The sequence below is a fragment of the Nelumbo nucifera genome, chromosome 2 (assembly GCF_055504915.1).
Source record: "Nelumbo nucifera cultivar China Antique chromosome 2, China Antique-T2T, whole genome shotgun sequence".
Classification (NCBI taxonomy): domain Eukaryota; kingdom Viridiplantae; phylum Streptophyta; class Magnoliopsida; order Proteales; family Nelumbonaceae; genus Nelumbo; species Nelumbo nucifera.
In genome coordinates this window covers 107,962,823-107,968,947 of record NC_142650.1, presented here as the reverse complement: position 1 = coordinate 107,968,947, position 6,125 = coordinate 107,962,823, and the positions used below count along the sequence as shown (strand labels likewise).

General features: G+C 38.4%; 1 pseudogene across 1 annotated transcript in view; it reads right to left on the bottom strand.

Annotated features, from left to right (window-relative positions):
- LOC104603569 (origin of replication complex subunit 1B-like) overlaps positions 1-6,125 on the bottom strand; it is a 28,767-nt pseudogene continuing 22,642 nt past the window's right edge. The window contains exons 13-18 of the transcript XR_016082460.1: positions 5,846-6,093; positions 2,314-2,382; positions 1,586-1,681; positions 1,000-1,076; positions 676-748; positions 1-437 (exon numbers count right to left, since the gene is read on the bottom strand). The product of XR_016082460.1 is annotated as an origin of replication complex subunit 1B-like (transcript). The remainder of the gene's footprint in view (positions 438-675; positions 749-999; positions 1,077-1,585; positions 1,682-2,313; positions 2,383-5,845; positions 6,094-6,125) is intronic.

Sequence of the window (6,125 nt, the reverse complement as noted above, 5' to 3'; positions counted from 1 at the left end):
ATTTTCATTTGCATCCACCAGCAAAGGGACGAACGTTCCCTCTCATATTTGTCAAATGGACTAAAGATCCTCGTTTGAGTCAAGTCATCCATGATGTTATCCACCCCAGTACACAATTTCCTCTCTCTCTCTCTCTCTCGTGTGTTGTTTGGGGGGGGGGGTTTAAATACATGGTCCTAAAAATTGGCATTCATTGTCTAGAAAAATTGAATGTGAAGTTCAAAAAAGAATTGTGTGAAGAAAACATCATTGATAAAAAAAAGATCATCTAATCCAGGAAACTCGATCCATACTTTGATGAGAAGGTGAAAACGGAAAAGTCAATAAATAATTCCAAGAATGTAGTTATGATTTTTTCCTCTCAAGTCATCTGTCACAGGTACTTTGCCAACCAAGGTATCTCTTTGCTGTCTTTCAGTGCGAATGCCACATCATCACTGCCATGTCATAACATTTTCTATTCAATTGCTGTCATCTGATGCTAACGTTTTAATCGAGATGATTAGAAACTACAGAACAAGCGGAGATATGCAGATTGCAGACTGACAAGAATGATCACACGTTATTTGGACAAATCCATAAATAATATATGTGCAGAAATATGCAGTCGAATCAGTCTGATCAGTTAGGATACTTGGATACTTAAATATGAATTCTTCAGTAAAAGGAACTAACCTCGGGAAGTTAAGCTGCAACTTTTGTAATCTATGCCTAGCTCCAGACAATCCTAGTTTGTTACACACGACAACTATTGCAGAGGCCAAAAGTCAGTCTTATGTTTTTTACACATTGAGATATGTAATACGGTGCCAGAAGCCAATCTAAAATACCAAATTTATTTTGACAAGCTACAAATTCAAGGGGTGTTGATAATTGATGTGCCCAATCCAGAGGGTGTCCCAGTGGAAAACCTGGATTGGTCATTTTGTTACTCTGTTCAACCTGACAGAGATGGAATGTAAATTGACCAAACAAAAAATAAATGTCAGCATGTCTTACCCAACTCTCAAGAGCACATCCCAGCCAGGAAATGCTTCACCATTGCTTGCACAGAGACAGGAAATGGTTGTCGCTATCTGCAACGGTCGAAATGAATTAGAAAAAAAATTGAAATTCGCCTTTTAGAACAGGAACCATCTCATCAAGATTAATTATCATCATAAGTACTTGCATCTAAAGATGTTATTGAAAAATGACAAGTTCCTGTTTGGATGTAATTTGTTGCTAAATCTCAGTATGCCTGAGAAGCAAGCAAACCTCATATATTCTGAAAATCAAGTATCTCAGCAATATATATTTTTTTGATGAATAAAGAAAAATTTTATTACTTCAGAAGCTAATAGAGAACTTTAAAACTCATATAACAGCCCTTGGAGGGGCGCAAGCTGGAGCCTCTCCCAAATGAGCCCAAAACAAGACTTCCCAATTTGTCCCTTGCTTAGATAAACCATCAGCCAAACAAGTATCTCAGTAATATTGCATAACAAAGCTATCTTGTATGAAGGAAAATAACAGAATACTGCAGGCTTTAAAAGTTACACCTTGAAATTGAGTGTTCAGATAAGCAGGGACAGAAAATATGTACCTTCTCAAAGGTGGTTTCACCCATTCCAGTTTTGTAGAGCTCATGCACCATAGCAACCAGAAAGACTTTACTCAGTCTGGAACAGTTTTTCATAACCTGCAAAAAGAAAAACGAAAGTCGTTTGCCAAGAAAAGAAAGGATCAATTAGTTGTAAGTGGTGATCCAGGAAGTGGAAAAAATGTGCATCCAAGAAAAAAAAGAAAACAAAGAAAAGTATTGCCAGGACCGAACAACCATCTATGAAAATATCTGTGACAATCAAGTTTCCACACAAATATATAAGTTGTAATTTCTACTGAAAAAGAAATTTTAGAAACCAATTAAACATTTATATGCAGCAGTTGTAAGACATGCTGGCTCCTGTTAGACAAAAACAACCACATAAATATGTACGTAAATACATGCACATGCTTTCCCACCATGCACACACATTCAATCACTAGATATAACTTTCATTACATATTTTTTAAGATACAAATATAATTTCATTATTATGAGGCAGAACCCCAAGAGAACAGCTAGCAAATATACAGTGACTGTACAGAAGGCCTCCCACAAAAATAAAATCAAGGAGAGCATGCATTACAATATTTTTCAATTACATTATATACAAGGCACAGTCTCTTTATATTGCATAGTACCATGAAGTAAATTATGTCAGAAACATAACTTATTAAGCAGCATGTTTTCCTTTTTCTTAGCTGAACATAATGCATTTGCATCATTACCACCAACAAACTCTCCAAAAGAACAAAGGAGACAAGAACACTAATTCTGTGGTGCAAACTTTCAGATAACTGCAGCATTTCAAGTATAAATACTCAGTCATTCACTTTCCTGTTTCTATCTTTCATACATGCTCTCTGGATCCTCTAGTCACAAAATACTGATGCAGCTCTACGGGTTGTTGATATTAGATCCATATCCAGATGTTAGGAATACAAAGACATGTCAAGACATAATCACATAAAAATTCAATAAGAAATGGAGGATCCCACCTCATCAAGCTTCTTAAATAATTCATTTGGTAGTCTACTTAACGAGTTAAAATTTGTATCTCATCAGGTACCTTCAAATTTAAGTTTTGAAGAGCATTCTAGTGCCTCTTTTTCTTTCTTTGTTTATACAAGAAGAATTGGTGTGGCTTTAATTACTTTCAGAGATGGCATGAAGCAAACAGTTTCTCATACATCAATTCTTAAAAGAAAAACTAAAAAAAAAGAGAGATGCCAGAGGTGGAGATCCAGTATGGGAGAAAATAAATGAAATAGTAGCAGATGAAAATTGGTGCCTCTTATTAGACAATCTGATAAAGACATGGAAGTAAGGAAAGAAGCCATGGGTATTCAGAAACGAGATGAAGAAAATTATTCATATTACAAAGGATATGCAAATATTATATCAGTGGACTCCAAGAGCAGCAAATGGATTTGCGGACCAGCTGGTGAAGCAAGGGGCTAATAGGGAACACTGTTTCTGGTCTCAGGTGTAAGGATGTAAAGCAAGTCCTAGGTGGAATCTTAAAGGTTATTGGGGTAGCCGAGGCTACTCATTCTCTGTACTAAATCCATTATCAATTCTTAAAAAAATCACTTTTACTGATCAAAAAAAAGAAAAAGGAAAGAAGCCATGGCAGAATAAGTCAAGTTACTATGGCTTCCTGCATCGGTGGCAATTTTATAATTTTTAGGTGATCTAAATTGTAGTCAAATTGAGATATTTAAAATTGATGTGATAGGTTGTCTGTTATTATTTTGAACTGATAAATTGTCACTTGATGTGATAGGTTGTCTGTTTTCATTTAATAACAATGAAATGCCATAAATGTAAGTAAAAGGTGTTCTGGTGGCCTTAAAAACTGATACAGTTAACCCTGTATTGGATGTATTGTATCAATACTTTGAACCTTGGGTAACAGGTTGGCAGCTGGCACTAAAACTTTTGCCAAACCCTCATGATCATGGATCCTGATTTGTCTTTTCGTGCTCATGCTAGGGTGTCCTTTGGAAATGATGCACTACACCTTTAACTAAGTGAGAGGAGGAGTGGCTGGGATGAAGAAGGGGGAGAGGAGGAGGTTCTGGGGGAGGATATGTGAGAAATTGGGCCTCAATTTGTTTGTAGGGGTCAGACAGGGTCTTGAGGATGAGGATTTGGGATGGAACATTAGGGGTCTGAGGGAAAAGAAAAGCAGTGGTCAGGAATTTAATCAGACGATTCAAACCAGAGGTTGTCCTCCAGGAAACAAAGTCAGAGAGACCTTCAACCTTACAATAGGCAATGTTTTAAAACGCGGAGGCATTCCGCTACCTAGAGGTGTGACGCGTAGTTCAGAATGCAAGAGGTGTAAGCCTCCTGAACACAAAGAGGCGTAAGCCTCCTTAAGAGGAGGAGGATTAGGAGGAGGATGAAGAATAAGGGGAGATCTCATTTTTTCTTTATTTTTAACAAAAATCTTTTATTTTAAGAAGAATAAAGATGAATAACATTAGTTGAAAGAGGGGGTCTGGGGGGCGAAGCCCCCTAGCCGAAGGGGCAAGGGGCAAACTACTTTCTTTCCCCTTATCTTTTCTTCCCTTTCCTTTCCTTTCCTTTTCTTTTCTTTCCTTTTCTCTTTTTTATCTTCTCTTTCTTTTTCTTTCCCTTCCCTTCCCTTTCTTTTCCTTTCCTTTCCTTTTTTTTTGTTTTTTTTGTTTTTTTCTGTCTTTTTATATAAGATGTGCATGAGGCGCAAGAGGTGTGCACCTCTAGCACGCCTCATGAAAAAGGCACAGGAGGGGTATGCCTCTGGCATACGCCTCAGGGCGTTTTGGGAGCGCTCCAGGCGTACACCTCCCATGCCTTTTAAAACACTGCCAATAGGTTGTCCTCCATTTATTGGAAGCCCTATACTTGCTGTTGTACTAGAAATGGTTCCTCACTTTCTTGATTACCAGTTGACCCCTGCTACAACTGCCAAGGTTTGTTTAGGCCACTTCTAGCTTGAGGCTACACCACTCTATCCGTCTTAGTCAATTTTTGAGGCTCTGGTAGAGGCCTCCCCTCCCCCTTCACACTTGATGTGTCTTGGTTGCCACCGGATTCAACACCCAACCAGACCTGAACTATTTCTCCACACTATCAATACTTGAAGCTTCTTTTGAAGCACTAGCCTCTTCGGAATCATTGTAGCTGTTCCACCCTTCATCATCAGATCATCTCTCCAATCTGCATTTGGTCTAGTATACCGTGGGTTGGGTTTGTCTTGGAGAGAGGGAGGATGTTTCACCCAAGCCAATTGATTAGACTTCTACCCTTGTAAGTTTGACAGAGTGGAGGACCAAGCAGGATCTGAAATACTATCTCCCTTCAACTTGTCCTATTTACAAACCTTGTACAGTATTAAACAAAATCCCATCCCAATTACCATGACCAAAAACCTAAATCAAATATCGCAAAAATCCCTACCACATAACACCAAAAATAATCAAACAAAAACACAAATCCATCCAACCCATCCATCCCCTACCTTAATACAATGAAAAGTCACCTTGATCCCAAAATACATTTCCGATGAGAGGCAAATCTCCTACTTTATCCATTTTCTAAGCACATCCATTGTCTAAGACAGAGCTTTCACTTCTTATTTGAGAGGCTTTCTTTAACTTCTTCCCCTTCTTTAGCCCCATTCCAAATACTACCAACTTTAATCTAGAAAAAACTTTTGAAACTTGCACTATTTGGTTCATTTTCTGTCTTCTAAATTTTCTTATTGCATTAGGAATTTTCTCCATCATCGAAGAGGTCTCCCTTCTAGAATTGATTGTTTCCAATTCAAGCATTGCTTTCTTCTCGAAAAATTGAGCTGCACCCAATTTACTCTCCTAGTGTTCCCCTCCCCCATGTCTCTGTCAACGTTTAAACTCACATCCTTCTCAGCCATCTGAGAACTGGAACCAGCTGCCTTTGTACCTGAGATAAATGTCCCCATGTTCTTCTCCTTCAACTGCTCTCTAGGCTCTTCTTCCACCTCCCTAAATGCTTCCTTTGCAAAATCCCCCCCCCTCCCCAAGAAGAATAAACCCAAGATTTTACTAATCTCCACCTCTTTGTTCAGCACCATTTCCATATCCGCTACTCTCTTGATTTTGTGAGTCTCTTCTATAATTACTTCTATCCCCTTTTAGCTGATTCTACACCATCCTCATTGCCTAAGTCCTCATCATCTTATAAGAGTCTAGTTCTATATTTTTGTTTCCTTCTATATACTCTTGAATATACTCTTGAAAAGGACTTTCCTTTTTCACCCTTTTCATCATCCTTCTCAACATTCTTCTCTGCTGCTTCACTATCTTTCCTGATTTCTGCATCCTCCAATTCAGGCCCTGTTTGAATACTGCCCCCTCTCTCTCTTCTCCATTTATCTTCTTCCCCGACTGTTCTCCCTTCTGTCCCCTTCTTTTCTACCTCCAACGTTTCCATCTTTTTGATATCAACTTCTCTTACCCTGTCATCTTCTTTTGAAGGTTCTTTTTCCGATTGAAAGCATTCATCATCCTTG